The sequence below is a fragment of the Petaurus breviceps genome, unplaced genomic scaffold (assembly GCF_028583685.1).
Source record: "Petaurus breviceps papuanus isolate PSGF00001 unplaced genomic scaffold, PetGlider_PUasm1.0 151, whole genome shotgun sequence".
NCBI classification, from domain to species: Eukaryota; Metazoa; Chordata; class Mammalia; order Diprotodontia; family Petauridae; genus Petaurus; species Petaurus breviceps.
In genome coordinates this window covers 16,659,085-16,682,259 of record NW_027185712.1, presented here as the reverse complement: position 1 = coordinate 16,682,259, position 23,175 = coordinate 16,659,085, and the positions used below count along the sequence as shown (strand labels likewise).

General features: G+C 39.0%; 1 long non-coding RNA gene across 1 annotated transcript in view; it reads left to right on the top strand.

Moving 5' to 3' along the window:
* Positions 1-401: 401 nt before the first annotated feature.
* LOC138152206 (uncharacterized) overlaps positions 402-23,175 on the top strand; it is a 34,668-nt gene continuing 11,894 nt past the window's right edge. The window contains exon 1 of the long non-coding RNA XR_011166047.1: positions 402-1,023. This is a non-coding gene — a long non-coding RNA (uncharacterized lncRNA). The remainder of the gene's footprint in view (positions 1,024-23,175) is intronic.

The window sequence follows — 23,175 nt, the reverse complement described above, 5'->3', positions numbered from 1 at the left end:
CTCTAAATCCCCTTCCAGCTTACGAGTCCATGAGCCTATGACCTTTGGGGGGCAGGGGTAGGAATCACAGAGAACTAATGCTCAGACCACCCAGAGAGTATACATGTGTGTATTAGTGCAAAATCTGGTCAAGATCCACAAGAGAGAAAAAGCCTTGAAGTGTTCCGGAGGAAGCAGGGCCCTAAGTTTACAGGCAAATCAGAATTACTCCAGACCTACACAGATCAAATACCAAATCAGAGCTATCTCTCAATGGAGAACCATCGCCAGGAAGTTTCAACACTCCCCGTTTCCAAACTGACAAAGCAGAGACTTAGCCCAAGCTAGCTCCTCCCTCTCTCCCCACCAGGGCTCTGAGTCCCACTGCAGGCCCACCCACCCCCAGGGAAGAGGCAGCTTTGCAAATAGGATGGCAGGGTTCTGGTCAGAGACATTCTTAGAGCCCCAGTGGCAGAGGAAACAAGATCAGGCTATATTTCATGCTAAAAAGTGAAAACCAAATAAACACAGCCCCCCTTTCATGGCAACAGTCCAGGTCAGCTGTGTAAGTGAACAGCAAAAACATTCCTCTGTTCTTTGGAAACCTTTGGAGGAAATCCAAAACTGTATGGACTCAGCCCAGCTGTTTTTCTCTTATTACTTGAAAAAATGCATTTACTTTTTAATTTGTCAGTATCTTTCAGTTTCTGTCACTTGCTTGTCATTTGGGCTGCTGGGGCAAGGGTGGGAATAAAGGACTGGACAATACTGTAAAATAATGCTTCAGTCAGACTTGAAATGGAAGTGCTTATGACAGCCATATTAATACCAGATGGGTTCGCCCTGATTATTGTGGAGCTTCTTTCAAAAACACACCAGACTGAAAGAAATCCATCCAAGCATTTTTAACGAGTCATCCATCAGGATCCAATGACCTAAAAGACCATCCCTCAGAAGTGCCCTTCTCGTCCCTCACCAGGGGCCACGCCTGAACAAGTAAACATTCGCATTTTGGGTGGTGAAGATACTTTGATGAAAGATTTGGTAAGTCTGACCATTGTTTTCCCCAAAACTAGATCTCTTATTATTTCACTTTCAGACGAGTAACTTGTCAGGAATCATGTCAAACATCGAACACTGGGTCTGGTCCAGGATGAGAAGGCAAGGATTCTCCCTCATCTGCTGCTTAACTTCACTGATCTATTTGTTTGACCTGTTTTCCCTTGATGGCTGTGCTCCACAGGGACACTGCAGGACCCCTGGTTATTAAAAACTTAGAGCTCAGGGACCTTTCTCTTCAGGAGATTTGCTCTTTTTCTTATGACCCATGTCTTACCTAATCACAGTAACATACTCTTGCAGATTCCAAAAATTGCTGTATTTGAATAGGCAATTTGGATCATAGGATTTTACTCCTGAAGGGAAATTATAGATCACCAAATCTCTCATTGATAGGTAAGAAAACTAAAATCAAGAGAGGTAGAAGGACTTACCCAAGGTCACACAGGTAATAAGTAGAACAGCCAAGATTTAAAACCAGACTTCTGATTCCAAATTCAGTGCCTTATCCAGTATCCCACACAGTAAAGACATATGAAGTTCCCCCGAGGGCAGCTTAAGAGACAGATCTTACCAGAAACTTAAGTTCAGGGTTATTTTTTCTAGCCATTTCCTAACTGCTTCAAAGAAGTCTGTGTTCTCTTTATGTTAGTATATCAGGAAAGAATGCTGCAAAGGAGTCTGAAGACCTGAATTCAAATCTCAGCTTTACTACATACTGCCTTGAGCAATTCACTTTCCAGCCCTGAGTTTCCTTATCTGCAAAATGAGTGGGTTGGATTATATGACCTATCAATCCTCTTTCAGTTCTACATCTGTGTCCAGACTGGCATCTCTCCCTTGGCTTCTTGACTTCTATAAGCAGCTACTCCCAGATGAACGCCTCTGGTTACCAGAGAAACCTGTTCCTTCTAATCCCTGTTTGCACTGAACTAAAAATCTTTTCTCTTTTTCTCACCTTCTTCCTAGTTGTCCAGGTTCCTCTTTGATCTTTTATTTATCTGATTTGAAGCTGTCTTCTCCTCTGGGAGCCAGACAGGCATCATACTTATCTAATAATAAAAATTAACCATTTATATATACATACAGAAAAGACATCATATACTCATACAAAATATAATTTCAGGCATAGGAAAAGGAGACAACCTACTCTCTTGAAGATTTAGGATTCAGATATTTTGTGGACACTTCAGGCAAACCTATTTCACTCACTGTATAGGGTAGAGGAGACAATAGTAATGGACGTGGGAGGAGATGTTATTCCTCAACTCTTATATTGCTTCTATCTTTCCTTCCAATGAAGATGATTTCTAGAATAAGAAGGATGAAACAAAATTGGTTAACAGAGTTGAAACTCAGAGTCATTGAGCATATGGTAAGAAAACATCGGGGGAAGCTAGGTAGCATAGTATACAGGTCCTGGAGTCTTCCTGAGTTCAAATCTGACCTCAGCCACTTATTAGCTGTGTGACCCTGGGCAAGTCACTTAACCCTATTTGTCTCAGTTCCTCATTCTTAAAATGAACAGGAGAAGGAAATGGCAAACCACTCTAGGATCTTGGCCAAGACAATCCCAAATGGGGTCAACAAAGAGATGGAAATGACTGAATGACTGAACAACAACAAAAAAGAGAACATCTGATTGCTTTGCACAAACAAAATCAATGCAGCTAAAAATAAGAGGGGAAACTGTCAGTTTGAAACAAATTTCACCTCAATTATCTCTGACAAAGGTCAAATATCCAGGATATGTAGGGAATGTAAGCAATATGTAAGAACAAGAGACATTCCTCTGCAGGTAAATGATCAAATGATATGAAGAAGCATTTTTTTAAAAAATGCAAACCATTGATAATCATACAAAAGAATGCTCCAAATCACTAAAATTAAAATGAAAACAACTCAGAGATTTCACTTCACCATATTAGATTGACAAAGGTGACAAAAGACATAAATGGTAAATGTCAGAAGGGTGATGGGAAAAGAGACTAATATCCTGTTGTTAAATCTATGAATTGGTCCAATGTTTTCTAAAAAACAATTTAAAATTACTCAAGAAAGGTGACAAAATAGTTGACCTGACCATCCCACTGATAGACATATGCCCCAAGGAGATCAAAGACAAAAAAAAAAAAGAAAGATCCAGAGATAAAAAATACCAGCAACAATTTTCAGGATGCCAGACTCCTAAGAATGAAGCAGGAACCCATTGATTGGGGCTTGGCTAGACAAACTATAATATTTTAATATAATGGAAGGTTATTGACCTATATGAAATGACAAATATGATGAATTCAGAGAGACTTAGGAAGGTGGATGAATTGTTGCAAAATGAAATAAGTAATACCAGGACAACAATTCACACAATGACCACAATACTGTAAGTGAAACAGGCTCCACACAGGAGAGAATAATTCGAGAGATTTGGAAGGAGGCACTGAATGGCACTGTCAGAATGCCATGATGCCCAAACTGCCTCACCCACCTTTTTGAGTGGGGCAGATTTGTGGGTAGAAGATAGGAGAGGCTGAATCATATGAGCAGAGCTATTCAGAAAAGGCAACACAAGAGGTAAAGTATGGAAATGGAAAGTCACTGAGAGCTCTGCCACAGAAGGGCTCGACTGTGTCAGGGCTGTGACAGCCTGAGAGTGATGAGAGCATGGATCTGCAGCTCTGGGGGTGATAAGAGCCAGCCAAAGGACACTATTAATCCAGTGACCCCTTTTACCTCTTAGTAAAACTGCTTGTTCCCTTTCTAATTACCTGGGTGTCCCAACTTGTTTGTTTCTTCTCTATTACTCCTAATTGAGGTTTCGTTTACCTGCTATAAAAATCCTGCTTACCATCAGAAATGCTAGGTTAGATTGTTTAGGTTTTATTTAAAGGTTATAAATTGCAAAGGGGTAAGAAAGTGTGTGTGCTCCTTATTTTAGGGAGACAGGAAGTTTGGTTTGGACTGACCCTGGGGACTTGGAGCTATTTAGGACAGAGCAATATTAACCAGTTAGGAGCCTGGGAGGTAAACTTGGGATTCATTTTTCAGAGTGCAAGCTTGCAAAGGACAAGAGACAGCAAAGAGAATAAAGCATGGACGTTTTAACGATCACTTTTTGCAACATTGGCTGCAGGCATTTTGCTGTGCTAGGTTTTCAAAAGCAAGCCATGCCCTTGAAGAGAAGTGAGTTGCTTGAAAGGTGAAGAGCATGTCCCTGAAAGGGAGGGAGCTGCCAGGGGAGTTCCACCCACAAAAACAGAGGAGGAGCAAATTGTACAAAGCAGTGGATTGAACCCCAGATCTGGAGTCAGGAAGCCCTGAGTTCAAATCCACCTTAGATATAGACTAACTGCCTGGGTAAGACTACCAGTTCCATTTGCCTTCGTTTTTTCATCTTTAAAATGGAGATGATAATAGCACCTACCTCACAGGGTTGTTATGAGATGCAAATGAGATATTTTAAATTGCTTTACAAACCTCAGGACAGCACAGAAATGCTAGCTACAGTTGTTATTACCAGCATGTTCAGGAGGTCTGCTGGCTCAGTGGGTGACTGACTGTTCAGACCCACCTAATTTCTCAGGCCACTAGCTGCCTATATTTAAAAAGATTGGGGCAAAGGGAGAAGCACATCGCAGGATATCAGAATTCCGATTAATATAGTGACCAATATATTACCAGAGAACTGATGATGAAACATCTCCTCTTAACCAAGATAGGAGCAGAATAAGATATACATTGTCAGACAATGACCCTATTCTATTTCACATTGTTACTAATGATTTGGATTAAGACTAGTTTATGACCCTCAGTAAGTGTGCACTGAGTGCCATTATTGTGTGCCTAGGCTGTGTCCTTCTTAGATATGAGATGACAGGGAGCTGAGAGGCATAATATATGATAGAGTCAACAAGCTAAAATAATGGGCTTAACCTAAAAGGATGAAATTTAGCAGGGAAAAAGGTAAACTACACTTTCAAAAATCAACTGCATAAATGCAAGATGGGGGGAAGCGTGATTAGAGAGTAGTTCATTAGATAAAAAGGTTTTCCTAGATTAGTTATAAGCTCAGTATGATTCAATACGGCAACCAAAAAAATGTATGGCTACTCTAAGCTGAATTTATAGAGGCATAGTTGACTAGAATTAAGAAGGTGATTCATTCAGCAAATATATTTTGTACCTGCTAAGTGCAGAGCAATGTGCTAGATAGTAGGAATTTTGTTGTTCGGTTATGTCTTATTCTTCTTGACCCCATTTGGGGTTTTCTTGGCAAAGATACTGGAATGGTTTGCCATTTCCTTCTACAACTCATTTGACAGATGAGGGAACTGAAGCAAACAGGGTTAAGTGACTTTCCCAGGGTCACATAGCTATTTGGACTCGATTTGAATTCAGGAAGATGAGTTTTCTTGACTTCAGATCCAGCACTCTATCCACTGTGTCACCAAATGAAACAGCCCTCCTCCCCAAGGAGTTTACATTCTACAGGGGGATACAACATGTATTAGGACAGCTAAGTGGCTCAGTGGATAGAGCACTGGACCTGAAGTCAGGAAAACCTGATTTCAAATTCAGCCTCAGACACTCACTAGCTGTGTGACCCTGGGTAAATCACTTAATCTGTTTGTCTCAGTTTCCTCATCTGTAAAATGAGGATAATAATAGCACCTACTCTCATGGTTGTTGTGAGGATCAAATGAGATCATTGCAAAAAGGCTAGCACAACATTCAGCCCACAGTAAACACTATATGAATGTTAGCTATTTATTTTTGTTGTTACTATTCACTTACTTATTGGGGGATTTTGTGTCTTAATCTGCAATTTGAGTCCATCACCCCTATATCAAGAAGTAGGTAGTAGCATGTTCCATCATTAGTACTCTTGAATCATCAATGATCATTATGCTGATCAGAATTTCTAAATCTTTCAGTTGTTCATCTTTTTAGTATTATATTAATTGCATAAATTGTTCTCCTGGTTCTGATCATTTCATTCTTTATCTGAATCCATCCCCTTCATCATTCCTTACAAAATGATAGTATTCTATCACATTTATATATTACAACTTGTTCAGTCATTTTACAACTGATAGGCAACCCCTCTCTGTTTCCTATCTTTGCCACCACAAAAAGAGCTATAAATATTTTTGTACTTCCTTAGTTGGTGTTTTGCTAATGATTAATCCCTTGTTAATCTTCCCTCCAAATTACTTTCCCTTCTTCCTTTTCCTTCCTGTCTCCCTGTTGAGCAAAATATATTTCTGTACCTAATTTTATGTGTACTCTTCTCTCCTTCAACCAGTTTAAGTGAAAGTGAGGTTCAAGTGTCAGCTTCTCCCTCATTTATATAGACTTATGCACTCCAGTTATGTGAGACTTTTCCCTAAACTTCCTTTCTCTCTCTCTCCCACCCTCACCCTCCACTCCAGTACATTTTTCTTCCCCTCCTTTTCTATTCTTCTTTTAGGATCATCAAGATATAACAGAACTACTTTCAGGTCTTCTGTATAATTAGAATCTCTCTATGACCTCTGATGATAATAGGAATCAGAGGGGACATATATGTATATATATATATATATATATATGTCTGTGTGTGTATGTGTGTGTAGATGTTTGTGTATGTATATGTGTGTGTATGTGTACAGGTATACACACATATTGTTTATATATACATATATGTATATCCTTTCCCTATGTTAAAATATTAAGTTTATATATTTGTTTAATTAATCATCATTCTGCCTTCACATCTGCCTTTTTATGTTGCTCTTGTCTCCTTTTATGACACTTCATCGTTTCTATACAGCTCTGGTCTTTTCATTGGGAATTCTTGGAAGTCCTCTCTATGTTTAGACTTGGTTTTTCTGGGTAAGTTATTCTTGGTTGTAAGCCTATATCCTTTGCCTTCTGGAATATTGTATTTTAAGCTCTCTGCTCCTTGGTTTTAGTAGCTGCTAAATCATACTTAACATCCTGGCTATTTTTTTTTTCTTTTGAATCTCTTCCAGCTGTCTCTTCTCATTCTTTCTTCCATAAAAGAGAGTCCAATTTGGGTTCTTCTTTGAAAGGAATGTAAACCTGTATTTTGTATTCAAGAATTAGAAAACCTTCCTGTTTGTGTGGTGGTAGCACCTCCCTTGACTCAGGTAAATCTTGTATTCACTGAAGCTGTGCTTCTCAATGTTCTTGACTTTGAGAAGGTGGCAAAGATTTTCCCCAGGTATACATGATGGTGCTCTATTGCTTCTTCCTCCTCCATCTCTACTCCCTCTGCAAAATCATCATACAGGTCTCAGACGCCCTATACCTGAATGACCCAGGGCACTCCTGGGTCCTCTACTCTCTCTATACTTTCTTTTGATGATGTCATCAACTTCCATGGATTCAATTATCATCTCAGTGCAGTCGAGAGCTAAATGGTAATCTACATTTATCTAGGCTTCATTCCTCTACTGAGCAGAAGATTATGAAGTGACTCTCTGACAATTTGAACTGCCTTTTCCATAGGTGGGGCAGGTAGGCAGTGTAGTGGATAGAGTGCCAGTCCTGGAGTCAGAAAAACCCGAGTTCAAATCTGACCTCAGAAACTTACTAGCTGTGTGACCCAGGACAAGTCACTTAACCCTGTTTGCCTCAGTTTCCTGATCTGTAAAATAAGGTGGAGAAATAAATGGCAAACCATTCCAGTATCTTTGCCAAAAAAAAACACAAGCGGGGTCAAGGAGAGTCAGACATAACTGAAAGAACTCAACAACAACATCCTATAGGCATCTCAAACTCAACACATTCAAAACAGAATTCATTCTCTTTCCCTCTAAATCTATCCTACCTCATAACTTCTTTATTTCTGGTGAGGGCACCGCTATTCTTCCACTCTCCCAAGTTCACAGGAGTTATTCATTCTCCCTATTCACACCCAGCCCCTTACATATTCAGTCAATTGCCAAGTCTTATTTATTCCTTCTTCTCAAGATCTCTCACATATATTGCCTTCTCACATTTGTACCATACTCATTACCTCTCACCTGAACTATTGTAACAATCTTATAATTGGTTTCCCTGCATCCAGTCTCTCCCCTATGTAATATACTCTCCCCACAGCTGCCAAATATTGATATTCTTAAAGTGTAGCTCTAACTGTATCACTCTTCTTCTCAAGGAATAAAGGAAATAAACATTAATTAAGGACCTAATATGTGCAAAGCAAAGTGTGTTAAGCACTTTACAAATATCCCATTTAATCCTTAAAACAACCCTGAGGTAGGTGCTACAGTCAAGGAAACTAAGACAAGAAGAGATTAAGTGACTTCTCTAGGGTCACAGAGAAGAGGCTTCACTGGATTACCATGGTCTTTGGAATAAAGTAGAAACTCATCTGTTGTACATTTAAAGTCCTTTATCACCTGACTGCAGCTTACTGACATAGTATTCTCCTTGCCTAATGCATTCTACTTCACCCAGGTTAGTCAACCTGCTCTCTGTATTCAATACATCTTCTACACAAACTGACCCCCATGCCTAGAATGCTCTCTGTCTTTACCTCAAACTCTTGAAATCCCATCAAGGTTTTATTCAAGCACAATCTCCTTCAAGAGACCTTTCCTGATTCCCTGAGTTATTAGTGTTTCCCCTCACCCCCATTGCTATTCATTTTGTATGTGCCCCATATTTACTTATCTAAAAACATGTTGTACCTGCCTAGCAAAATGGAAGTTCCTCAAAGGCGGGGACTATCCTGCTGCATTTGTACTCCATACACACAGCATGGAGTCTGGCACAGTAGTTACTTATTGGTCATTGATTGATTAGCTGAGTAAATGGTGAAGATTGAAAGACTTATTTTTAACACCAATGTTCTTTGGGTGATGCTGAATATTGTACTGAATATTGTGAGTCATGGAACACTACAGTCTCCAAAGAACTGAAATTGAGGATCATTCAAAAGGCAATGGAAAGGTGTTTGATGGACACGAACAGGCAGCAGCACTTCACAAATGAGGAATTACTCAGCAGTAGCATATAGGATGCCATTAGGGAAATGTATAACCTTGCCCATAAAGATGGACCAGTCCTATGCTCCACTGGGATCCACCAAGGGTTAAAGGATTTAAAAGAAGGTCCCCTAGCATGTTGGGTAGACCCCTTGTGGCAGATTCAAAGAGGAAAGAAACAAGAGTCACACAATTTGGGTAAGCATGGATGGATATAAAAGACCTATCACATTTCAGTTATAGTGTAGTGTGCTGTACAATGAAAGTCAATTCACCATAACCTAATAATTTGTTTACCTGAGGGCCTTTGCTGTCATTATGGTCTGTTGAACTGGCAAAGTGATGAATTGTTGTTTTGTTTGCTCTTTGTGCCCAAGGCTATTTTTAAAACATGAAACATCTTTTGATACGATAAGAGTCCCTAAAGAAGACAGTTTAACTGTGTAGATCATTAGGTTGAGAACTGAAGTGACAAAAGAAACACAATCTGTTTCTCTAGTGGCAGATAGGCTTTACTTTCCAGTCGTGCCGCAGTTTAATGTTTTTATTTTACTTGTTTTATATGTGTTTCCATGGCATTGTGGCTGGCTTAAATTATATCTCCTAAAGACTGAAGACTATGTTCTTTTTTTTTTTTGAGGGCAGTTGGGGTTAAGTGACTTCCCCAAGGTCACACGGCTAGTAAGTGTTAAGTGTCTGAGGTCAAATTTGAACTCAGGTCCTCCTAACTCTAGGGCCGGTGCTCTCTATTCACTCACTTCGAGCACTATGTTCTTGACACATCAAGCTATTCATTAGGAATAATAGTAAGAGTAATTAGAGAGGGCAGAGACTGAAGAGAAGGAGGGTGACAATGAATAAATCAATAGAAATAAGGAAGAAAAGAAGGAAATAAACATTTATTAAGTGCTTATTATGTGTCAAGCACTGTGCTGGAAATAAAAATACAAGAAGAAAGAAAACAGTCCCTGCCCTCAAAGAGCTTACCTTCTAATGGGGGAAAATAACACACAAAAAGAAGTTGAAAAGCTAAGAGTGAGAGAAATGAAGGTTCTTGTGAGCATAGTTTTGAATTCCAAAGGAAGTCAGGAACAGGATTAGAAGGAGAAATAAAATTAATGAAAGAACATTTATTAAGCACTTAATATATGTGAAGTATAAGACTATCATAAAAAAATCTTACATTTGTACATCTATTATTTGATGGAGTAGATAAAACAGTATCATTTTCCCCTTTATAGAAATAAACTAAGAATCACAGAGCAATGAACTTCCCATATAATTCTTGACTAGTTCTCCCATCAATCCTCTACAGAGAGTATGTCCAACACGTTGAAGTTCTAACTCAAGATTCATAGAATCCTTCATTAAATTATTTTTTAAAAAGATTCATAGAATCCTGATCAAAATCCCCTCTCTATGTGACTTTGGGCAAGTCACTTACTCCCCCCAGACCTCATTTTCTTCTTCTTCATCATCATCATCATCACTAATTTTATATGGTACTTGAAGATGAGTTTTATAAATATCATCCCATTTTAGCCATATAGCGTTCATAGGAGATAAGTGATGTTATTATCCCCATTTTGGAAGTGAAAAACAAAACAAAACAAAGATTAAGTGATTTACCCAGGGTCACAGAGCCAGTAGGCTAGATGTGAACTTGGGTCTTTCAGCGCTCCGTCCATTGTGCCACCTAGTTGCCTCTGTAAATCGAGGGGATTGAATGAAATGCCCTCAGAGGTCTCTTCCAACTCTATATCTGTAATCCCATGATCCCCCGGGCCCTTTAATATTCATTGGTGTTACCTCAGCACTCAAAATTTCCATCTGTCATCTCTCACTCTCACTACATGACCACCTCACATCATTTTCCAATCATACATTTTCTTTGTGGTTTATGTTTACATTTATATTCCAGGAAATGTAAAGCTTAAGGCTCTATAGAAACAGGAGATGCTTATTATTACACCATGAACTTTGGGGGAATTCTGTTCCCAAGGCCTTAACCACTAGAAAGAGGTGCTGGTGGCAAAAACTGAAGCCAGATGGTCTCAGTGCCGCCAGGCAAGCTGAAAACAGTGGAGCCACCAGCGGCACAATCTATTCATGTGTTTATTGCTAATGGATATCACCCATGACATAGACAGCAAGTCCAGCGCCAAAGCAGGGGCGTAAACAGGGTGGAGACATGAGGGAGGTGGGGAGAGTAGTTATAGAACTTTCACGTGCATCTTGGGTGGAGTGAAGCAATCAGCTCTTCTCTAAAACCATCCAGCAAGGGCAGAATTCTGAAGAATGTAGTATGGGCCAGGGATAATCTAGTAACCTTTTAAAAATAACTAAGCAATCACACATGTGGAAATTGCTCAGAATTTGACTTTGTTCAAATGATGTTAACAATAATAATTTTAACACTTAAAATATGGTATAAATCTGAAACTAAAGTTATTAGTGAGGAAACAAAAAAAGCAATAGTCTATTAAATTGGGCCACGCTGTTATTTGATTAGATTTATTGTATTACCAATTTTTTGCTGTCTCTGTAGTTCTTTACCACATTGAGTTTACAATTTCACAGAAGAGCATATTCTTTTTTCACATATTCAGGTATTCTTAAATTCCCTAGGCTTATATATATTCCCAGGCACTTTTTTTCCTTTATCCTAAATGGCATTTCCAAAGAATCTACTGGCTTTCAAGTACAATGCTGTCATAGTATCAGCTGGGCTATTTGCAGCCAGAATGTTATGTATACTCCTTAAATGCATGGTTTGAATTTCTGGTCTTTGTACTCAGTAAAGCTCAGGGGACTATAGACTTGAGTTTTTGTTCCTGATTTGCAAAGATGTAATTCCTATGGCCTGGCCACAAAGCTTCATTGCAAGGAGATGAAGGAAAAGGCGAAGAAGGCATGGGCAATTTAGAGTAAGACTTAAGATGAATGTGAAGGAGATTAATGCTGTGGTGCCCAGGAAGGTTTATAACACCCAGGCAGCTTGTGCCATGCAGGGAGAGATCATTCCTTTATGCTTGCCTTAGGTGAAAAGAGAAGATATGCAAATTTAAGGAATGTTCCCGATTGAACATAATAGCATAGTATTCCACCATTTGCCACAGTAAAGTCTAAATGGATATATGACTCAGATAAAAGGTCATATAGTATAGATTATATCATAAAATTAGAGGAGAAGGGTTATACCTTTCAGAACTCTTGGTGATGGAGAGTTGTAGACCATACAAGGGATAGAAATGATCATAAAGGACAAAATGGACAGTTTGGATTATGTAAAATTGAAAAGATTTTGCACAAACAAAATGAATTAGAAGAGAAGCAATTCTTTTCTATAAGATAAATTAACTGGGGAAAAAAATCTTTGCAGCAAATTTCTCTGGTAAGGTTCTGGTATCCAAGATATATAGGGAAGTGATGCAAGTATGTAGGAATATGAACCATTCCTTAGTGGATGCTATGGTCAAATGCTATGAACAGGGAACTTTCCAAAGAAGAAATGCAAGCTATCAACAAACATATGAAAAAAAAAATTTCTAAGTCACTTCTAGTAAGATAAATGCAAATTAAAACAACTCTGAGCCTCCCCTCATGCCCATCAGATTAGCAAAGATGACATATAAGTAAAAAAAATTATTGGAGAGACTGGGGAAGGATGAGCATAAAGTACTATTGGTGGAGTTGTGAACTGGTCCAATCATTCTGGAAAGCACTTTGGAACTATACCCTCAAAAGTCACTAAATTGTGCATACCTTTTAGCCCAGTGACACCAGTACTAAGCATATAATACCAAAGAGATCAAAGACTACCAGGCCCCTCTATATAAATTTGTTTAAAACAGTACTTTTTGTTGTACCAAGAACTGGAAACAAAGAGGGTACCCATCAGTTGGAGAATTACTGAAGAAGTTACGATATATGAATGTAATGAATTATTACAGTGCCATAAGAAATTATGACTATAGGGGCAGTTAGGTGGTGCAATGAGCCCACTGGCCCTCAAGTCAGGAAAACTTGAGTTCAAACCCAGCCTTGGGCAAGTCACTTAACCCCAATTACCTTGTGTTCCCCACTCCAAAAAAAAAGGGGAAAGAAATTATGACTATAGCAAATTCAAAGAAACTTCAGAAAACTTGAATAAACTGATGCAGAGTTTAGTGAGCACAACAAGGAGAACAATTTATACAATGACAATCTCAATGTAAAGGGAAATAACTGAAAGACTCGAGAACTCTGATCATTAAAATAACCGGTAATGACTCCAGAAGACTGTCGAGAAGCATGTTTCCTGCCACTTGGTAGAAAAATAATGGACTAGGATGCAAGGGTCCATGCTCGATTTCTTTAAAAATATATTGATAGTTTTAATATAATTGGTTGCCTATGTAATCCTGTGTATTTTACTCATTTAAAAAAACATTATTCTGAAAGTCTATAGGCTTTACCAGACTGCCAGGGGGGTCCATGATACACAAAAAAGGTTAAGAGCTCCTGAACTGGAAGCACAAAATGAGGCATATATTTTTTGAGATGATTAATGTATGGATTTTTTTTTGCTTGACTCTACTTATTTGTTACAATAGAGGCTTTGATGGGGGTGGTTATAGAAGGGGTTAGAGGGATAGTGATAATAACTCAAAGAAAATAAAGAAAAGAGCATTGATCAAACATTAGAAAAATAAACTGAAGAAAACCAAAGGAAATTCAAGAGACACAGACAAGCAGGTACTTGTTGGCACTATAATTTTAAATTGCATATATATGTGTATATATTTTAATTTATTTAAACTATATATATAATTTCTTTTAAAAATCTATGTGTAATAGAGACTCATAGTTTCATATGCAATCTTTTTCTTTGGTTCATCTTTGGGTAGGGAAATATTGAAACTTGTTATTATTCTTCAAATTCATAATAGCCTAGGAAGGGCTGAATTGGAGCAAATTCCAGACAGTGCTGAGCATTGACCCCTGACCACTCCTATTGAAACAGTTCAGTATTCCATGGGGTGTACTTCAACCCAACCCTTGATACAGTTTAAAAAGAAAAAAAAATTAAAGTGACCCTGAAGGTATTTGAAGATCTAGAAGTGGGGAAGGTGGCTACCTGAACCTGTACAAGATCAATAAAATGCCTGGTGAGATCTGGCCGCAGAACCTTTGTTTCTTCCAGAAAGACTTGCAGAAATGTTCTGAGTTCTCAAGTCACCCACACAAGCAGAAGAAACCCTCTCTCAAAATTTTGCCAGCTCCCCCACAGGAACTACTGAGTCAGGGATTGAGTTTCTCAGTTTTGGTCTGATGCAGGGGCATCATTGCCTGGTCAGAGGAGAATCATGTGCATGAGTGAACAACAGAACTGGTAGTATCAATTTACTCATTTGTAACATCTATTTGTTATATATGACAGATTGTCTTAAATCAATGAAACGCAGAATAAGTGATATAGCAAAAAAGAGAAACCAGTAATATAGGAACTAAAGCCATAAGATCTGATTAGGTAATGCACAAATGTAAACATTAAACTAAAAGTATAAGGCATAAGTTAAGTTATACATAGTAAATATATATATATATATATATATATATATATATATATAATAAGGTATAAGTTAAGTATAACCTTAACTAGAAAGGGGTGAAGCTAAAGGAAGGAGCTGTTGTTTGTCCTTCTTGGAAGAGGACCAATGACATCACAGGGTGATGTCTTAACTGCATATGATTTTAATTTAAGTGAGGCAGAATTATAGAAAGTTGTCAGCCTCTCTCTGCCAGAATCACTAAAGTTCAGTGGCAGAACAAAAGTCAAGACGACTGGCCTGGTGATGGCTCAGATGCAGGAGGTGACCGTGGCATCTTCAATGTCTGACTAAACTCTCAGGGCTCCACAGCTCCTGCTTCAGCAGCTTTCATGACCATTGGCACAAATTGTTCTCATCCACTCATTCCACGCAGGAAGTCTCCGTGTGCTTGGGGTGGCCACCTCCATAACTCACCAACAGTTTTGAGGCCTATTGGTCACCCTTAGCCTGGTTTATTAGAATTATTAATACATGGATGACCACATGGATCCAATCTGGGATCCATTTCATAGAGAATCATGGAGAACTTGGTGACTGACCTCAGAATTCCTTCTGCTGTCGGGCAGTTCATAAGACAGATGGAAATGAACATCTGGTCAACAGCTCACCTTCTAAGGAAGCCTTCCCTAACACCTCTTAATTACAGTGCTGTCCCTCTTTTAATTATTTCCTATTTATTCTATGCATAGCTTGCTTTGAGTGCATTTGTTTGCATATTGTCTTCCCCCATTAGACTGTAAGCTTCTTGAGTCCTTGGGGACTTTTTGTCTCTTTTTGTATCTCCAGTGTTTAGCACAGAGCCTGGCATGTAGTAAGCACTTAATAAACATGTTTTCAATTGATCAAAGTACCTCCTAGTAGCTAATTATAAAATGAGATAATGGATATGAGCACTTTGAATTAGTATGTGATAGATACAAATGGTTATTTTTCTTTCTGTGGCTGTTATCACATACTCTAGATATGAAAGTGAAAAGGAAAGAGAAAAGTGGATTTGGGGTCAAAGTAACCAGATTGAAATCCTGTTCTGCTACTTATTGTGTGACTCAGAGGAATCCATTCTATATCTTGAGGAATGTCAAAGTTCAAAGCAATTCAACAAACATGAGAATGTACACAGCATTGTGCTTGATTCTGGGCAAGATGCAATATTTTCTCTGCTTTCATAGAACTCACAGACTAGTGCAAGTCTGCTAGGTGACAGTTTTGTTGGTGTTTGCAATGGGGCAGAGGTGGGGCGGGGGGCAGGGAGGACTGGAAAACTGCTACCAAAATTTCAGACTATCTGGTAGAATTAGTATCCAAATTATACTTTTGCCTAAAGGAACTCATGTCAAAAGCATAGCCAACTCCAAAGAGTACTTCCTGCCCTCATGGGATCATAGGATCATTTATTTAAAGATAGAAGGGGCCCAACAAGTCATATAGTTTGGCCCCCTCATGTGACAGATGAAAAAACCATGCCCTAACACAAAGTATTATAATAAAAACGCTAAGGTCCTCCAAAAGCTCTTTCCAAGTCGAGGTGTTGGCTATGGCATGTCACACCACTCCTGATCCCCTCACTCCCCCTCCTCCTCCAAAAAAAAGAACAGAAAAAGAAAAAAGACTGAGTTGCTATTCAATACATTCCTACCAATCACTCAGCAAACATTTGTTAAGCACATACTATGTGCCACGCATATTGTCCTTCTGGAGGAGGAAATGACAAGTCACTCCAGTATCTCTGCCAAAAAAACAAATGGGGACAGCTAGGTAGCACAGTGAATAGAGCGCCAGCCCTGGAGCCAGGAGGACCTGAATTCAAATCAGACCTCAGATACTTAACACTTACCCGTGTTTCCCCGATAATAAGACACTGTCTTATTATTTTTTTGGAAAGAAAAACACCAGAGGGCTTATTTTCAGGGGAGGGCTTATGTCGTCCTGCCTCAGCTCTCCTCCGCGGCACTGCTCTCAATGGCGCCAGCAAGCAAATCACTGGGGAAGAACAGGATGACACGCTCACTGCTGCAGCTCTAGATGCAGCTCGGAGTGCGGTGTGCGTTTCACGGGGGGGAGGAGGGGACGGTGCATACAGAGGGTACTGTAATGTAGCGTGTAGTGCAGGGGATCACCTTCACTACAGTAGCAATCTCAATAGGGCTTATTTTCGGGGGAGGGCTTATTTTAGAGGAATCTTACACAGTAAGGGGAGGGCTTATTTTCGGGATAGGTCTTATTGTCGGGGAAACACGGTACTAGCTGAGTGACCTTGGGCAAGTCACTTAACCCCAATTGCCCTGCCTTTCCCCCCCAAAAAAAAGACAAAATAAAAAATAAAAAAAAACCAAATGGGGTCATAAAGAATTGGGCAGGACTGAAATGACTCAACAACAACAAATGTGGCAGATGCAATTCCAGGTGCTAGGGACACCAAGGGAAAACTGAAAACAATCCCTACCCTCAAGTAGCTTGAAGACTAGCTAAGGAAGGCAAGCACAATCTGATAAAAATGAAAAGCACCACTGTGTGGTAGAAGGCACATTGGACCTGAAAGCTGAATCCTTGTCCTGCTTACTTAGTCTCTACTTTATGCCTTACTAGTCATGGGCTCACAAGCATGGTATTTAACCCATCTCTGAAAATGGAGAGGAGCTGGTCATAGTCATAGAGAGAAAATAACAGGTGGGCAAGCTCACAAGCTAAATCTACTTAATGTCAAAAGGATTTCCAGGAGGGTATGGACAAGATTCACACAGTATAGGTTGAGAATTGTACCCCCTGGATAGGAGTATCAGTGAAATCACAGATTTATCTAAGTATAGAAGTAAAAAGAAGTGATACAGGGGGTAGAGTGCTAGACTTGAAGGCAAACAGGAAGGAAGGAAACAAGCATTTATTTAAGTACCTACTGTGTGCAAGGCACTTTGCACATAGTAGGTGTTACTATCCCCATTTTACAATTGAGGCAGACAGAGATTAAATGACTTGCCCAATAGTTAGTAAATGTCTGAGACTGTATTTGAACTCAGGCTACTGTTCTCTCTACTATGCATCCTAGTTACTTACCACATCACAGCTGATGAGGCCAAATAAAAAGTTGTGCCAAGTGAGAAAGACCTTTGTGGGAGCAAAAGGCATCCCCCCCCATCTGGCGGCCCATGATGTCCACACCATCTGCTACCCAGATTCTCTCATCAAAATCAATGACACAATTCAGATTAACTTGCAGACTGGCAACATTACCAATTTAATCGAGTTTGATTCTGGGTAACCTGTGAATGGTGACTGGTAGTCGGGTAGAAGTAGTATGATCACCAATGAGGAGAAATATTTGGGCTCCTTCCATGTGGTCCACATGAAGGATGCCAATGGCAAACACTTTGCCCCCAGGTTTTCAAACTTTTTTTTGTTATTACCAAAGTCCCTATCCAAGGAGAGGGCATCCATCTTACCACTGGCAAAGAAAGAGACAAGAGTTTGGCAGCCAAACAGACCTGTGGATGTGATTGCACATCACAAAAGGGTTTCTGTGGTCAAATAAAGACATTAGAATGTGCTTTAAAAAAAAAAGTCAGTTTCATTATTTGGGACTACAGGATCTGAATGAAGGCTGTCAGATTTGCAAGACCTAGCTATTCATGGCTCTGACTGTTTATGCCCCAGGGGATTATGTTATACTTTTACTTTGAAAGATCTACCAATGTCTGCTCACTGAATTTACAGAATTACTCCATGTTACAGTTTGGAAAGAAAAAAAAATCATGTGAGAAGGGATTGCACCCCTGGCCAAAAAATAAGGTATTATGATGTGTATGAGAATCTAAAATATCTCTCTGGTTTGGGGGGCTTCTTGTGACTTGTGGCAGGCTGCCTCAGGTTCTATACAGAATCTCCTCACTTCCCCCCTTCCTATCCTTTTCTGGGAACACCTGAAAAATGGCACTGGCGGGGGTTGGGGGGGGAGTGGGAATTCATCATCTTCTTCTTGCCTGTGACATCAGAAATGCAAAATCAGTCAGGTATGCTCAAACAAGACCCTGCCCCAACTGCTGGTAAAAACTCATGTCTTTCATCTACCTTTGACCCAGTCTGGATTCACCCCTTCCTTTTTTCTGGTTTGAAAGTGTCAGACATGCTGTTCAGCGTATAGCTTTCCCTTGTGATTCCAGGTCTACGGTACCTATTTATGCCATCTCTTGTATGGCTTAAAATCACCAAAACAAAGGACTAATTCTATAAGCATTTGCTGGTCTAATTCTTTTGTGAAACCTCTTTTAGTTCTCCAGAATTCTGCAATATCTGGAACTGTGTGTCACTTAACCGAATGGTCAAAGAATTCAGGAAATGAGGTGTTCTGGACAAGGTAATTTTCTAGATGACTGAAGATTAACTTCAAATTAGGCCTCTAATTGCCTTTTTTTAAAAAAAGTAACTTTAAAAGGGTCTTTTTAAAATATAGTACACAATTCTCTGCCTTGGAAAACAGCATATTATGGAAATAATTTAATTTTTCTTGATGATTCAGGTTCATCAATTATTGTGCTATTCTGTGAATGTAGATGGAGTGTGATAGTATTAGATGTGAGCTGGCCTCAGAATAAACCAGAGAACTTGTTCCCTTGAAAAAGTCTCAGGCGGGATTATTTGACTCTTTATCACGAGAGTAAAGCAAAGGACTTATAATTGCATGACCTCCAGGCAAGATGCTTTCTGCAAAATTAACTATTAAATCAGTGGCCAAGGAGCCTTATCACAACTTGTCTTTTCACCTTTCATAAAATCTTCACTACTAACAGCAACCCCTTATTTAATTCTGTGCTGCCTTGTATGTATAAATATGTAGACATGTATGTGTATACATACATATGTGTGTGCATCCTATCTCTGTCATAAGATTAAAAACTACTTAAGAGCTGTGAATGTTTGCAACCTGGACTGTTCAATATACAATGTCTTGAACAAAGATTAATAAATGTATATGTAATTTTTGTGATCAAATATGTAAAAAATTCACAAGTTTATCTATTCCAAGGTTCAACTTCCTATAGGCCAGAAAAGGAAACAGGATAGCTTTATTTTAAAACCTCAGTTACATAATTAGGCTGTTCTATTAAATAATGTAACATTCCTTTTTTAAAAATTTCACTTAGAAATTATTCCCCTGCCAGGAGGAATTTGTACACAAGTACAGATACAACATAAGTGTCACAACCAGCTTCAATAAACTAGACTCTTCTCAGCAATCCAGAGTCATAAGTCAACCCCAAGTCTCATGATGGAGAGAGATGTTTACATCCAGAGAAAGAACTGAGTTTGAACCCAGATTGAAGCAAACTATCTGCCCTTTTTCTGGTTCTTGTTTGGTTTTGTTTCCTCTTTCCCCTTCTTCATTCCATCTGATATAATCCTTCTTTATAACCTGACTAATGTCTAATGTGAAAGTATTTGCAGGTCTTATACTTGATTGCATGCTGCCATGGGGGGGGGGGGGGAGAGGCAGGGAGGGGAGAGAGGGAGAGAAAATTTGAAACTCAAGGAATTGTGGTAACGAATCTTGTAAACTAAAAGTAAACAAATTAATAAAGACCAAAAAAAAAAAAAAGAAATTATTCCCCTAAGATTGACTAGGTTTGCTATAATTCATAAAGTTAATCTTGTTTTTCTCTTCAACCTTAAATAATATCTAATACTTACATAGTTCCTTATAACGACAAATTGCTTTCATGTATAGTATCTTACTTGAGCCTCACAAGAATCCTGTGAGGTAGTTAGTACAATTATTATTATTGGCATTTTAGTGACTGGGAAATTGAGGCCCAGCAAAGTTAATCCTATGCTTCATGCTGCAAAATCCTACCAAATTGTAGAGAAAATGCAATAGAAAATATGTAATTTTACCCTTTTACTTAATTTCACCCATAGTTTACTTCACCCTAGAAATTAGAATGGACTTTGGGAAAATATATTATGGGCTACCTTAATTCCAATTTTATTTTAGATTTCCAAAAGCATTTGCCAACTGTTTTTCTATTTCTTTTATAATTCTAATAAATGAACACTTTTTCTTCCAGTGTGCAAGATTTGCATAATTTGAAGGATGGTATCACAGCAACTTTGACCATGCTTTAAGATCAGTTCAGGTCCCACTTCCTATAAAAAAAATCTTTCTCACAGCATTGATACCCCCCAAATTAAGTTGCTTTATGTTACATATGTTTTGTATTTACTTAAATGTGTATTTGTTGTTTCTCCCCAGTAGAATGTAAGTTCCTGTAATGGGAATGTAAATTTTAAAGATCTTCCCTGCCCCTAGGCTAAAGTTCACCTGGAGCCTGGGGTGGGAGGCTTGTTTTTCAGTAGATACTTCTTGATTGGCCAGTGGGTCCAGAAGGTTGTTACATTCTCTGAGCCAGGAGGCTATATAAGCCCTGATGTGTAGCTTTGTTTTGGGGCTCACTTTGAGAAGTGTTCTGCGATTTGATACAGATTCTGGGAAGCCGTTGTCCTGAGCTCCCCGGCTTTGAAAAAACCCAGATGTTGAAACCCAGATGTTGACTGGGTATGGATGTAATGGTTGGACAGTTTGAAATCTGTCTACTAGATCTGTTTCTGTCTTGATAATTCTGCCTGTATACTTTGAAGTTTGGGGTGCTGACCTTTTTCCCCTGAACAAGGTAAACGATATATGTCTGACTGATTAAAGTAAACTTGTTAACCCATTTTGAGTTGCTTTCCTTTATCAAAGCAGATCCAAGAACCTGTGTTGGCAGCAAACCCTGAGGACGCTTGGGGTGCTTGCTGCTACAGTTCCTTGAGGGAAATGACTTTCATTTTTGCTTTTTTACATTGCCTAGCACAGAGAAGGCACTTAAAAATGCTTGTTATATTGAATCTAATTTAAATGGCCAGATGTTATTGTTTTGTTGTTCATTCATGTCTGACTCTTCATAACCCCATTTGGGGTTTTCTTGGCAAAGATACTGGAATGGTTTGCCATTTCCTTCCCCAGCTCATTTTACAGATGAGGAAACTGAGGCAAGCAGGGTTAAGTAATTTGCCCAGGGTGACACAGCTAATAAGCACATGAGGCTGGTTGTGAACTCAGGAAGATGAATTTTCCTGACTTCAGACCCAGTACTTTATAAACTGTACCATCTAGCTGCCCCCAATACTGAGGCTCTATTTGCATGGTTTATACCCCCCCTTGGGGGAGTCAAGTCCCGATTTTAATTAAACTTTAGTGAATTAGAAAAATCTACTTAGGTATAAAGGATGAAATGGAAGAGGAGGATGTATCTCCATCTTTTTTTTGAAGGGAAGAGGAGGGCAGTATTTTTCCCCAAGCAAATCTGGGTCAAGCCACGAAGCAGATACAAAAAAATCTGCAGTTTTCATTTCCCTTCAGAGTTCTGTGAGTTAGCTATATCTATAAGCTTGCTCATTTATTACCAAGACTCATGCACATCACAATTGTGTTACACAGGCATGTTGGATTGTTTGCAAAAAAAGACAGCTATTTCTGGGAACTTCTGAGAGGCATACTGTCAACCTAGATAGAAATAACCTTGTGGCATCTATCTATTACTGATTGTGAATCTGTTGTCATGTTAACTTTAAAAGTCACAGTAAATTGTCTGTGTTAATAATGGACTATGGATATGGCAGACTATTTAAATGTCAAGGGAAAAAAGAGTAACATGGGATGATTTTTCACTTAGCAGCTGTGACCAGCTTTCTTTATCACTACAATTTAATGCTAATACAGCTTCTCAGTGTGTTACTCCAACCTTACTGTATGTGTTCCTTGACAGTTGATACTTAATTCAATTCACCAAGTGTCTGCTACGTGCAAAGCACTGAAGGAGAAACAGAGGTGAATAAGAAAAGCTCTATGTGGTACTTGCCTTTAAGGAGCTTTACAACCTAATAAAGAAGATAGGTTGTTGTTCAGTCATTTCAGTCATAACCAATTCTTCATGATTGTATTTAGGGTTTTCTTGGCATAGATATTGGAGTGCTTTGCCATTTCCTTTTCCAGTTAATTTTATAGATGAGAAAACTGAGGCAAACAGGGTTAAGGAATTTGCCCAGGGTCACTCAGCTAGTAAGTGTCTGAGACCAGATTTGAACTTTTGAGATGTCTTCCTGACTTTAGGCCAAGGCACTCTATCCTTATGCCACCTAATTGCCCAAAGGAGATAAGAAACTTACTCAAATAAGGATAATATAAAAAAAGAACCTGATGGATGCATGAGAGCTAATTACAAAAGGATACCAGAAAGTAGAATGTGAAGTCTTTTACATTCTCTGGGCGTCTAGATGGTGTTCTTTGCCTTGTGAGTAAATAAGATAATTATGCAAAACCACTTTTAAAAACAGTGAAGCAGGGGATACTAGATGGTACAGAGGATACAGAGTCAGGCATGGAGTCAGGCAGATTCATCTTCCTGAGTTCAAATCTGGCCTCAGACACTTACTAGCTGTGTGACCCTGGGCAAGTCACTTTGCCTGTTTCCTCATTTGTAAAATAAACTGGAGAAGGAAATGGCAAACCGCTCTAGCAT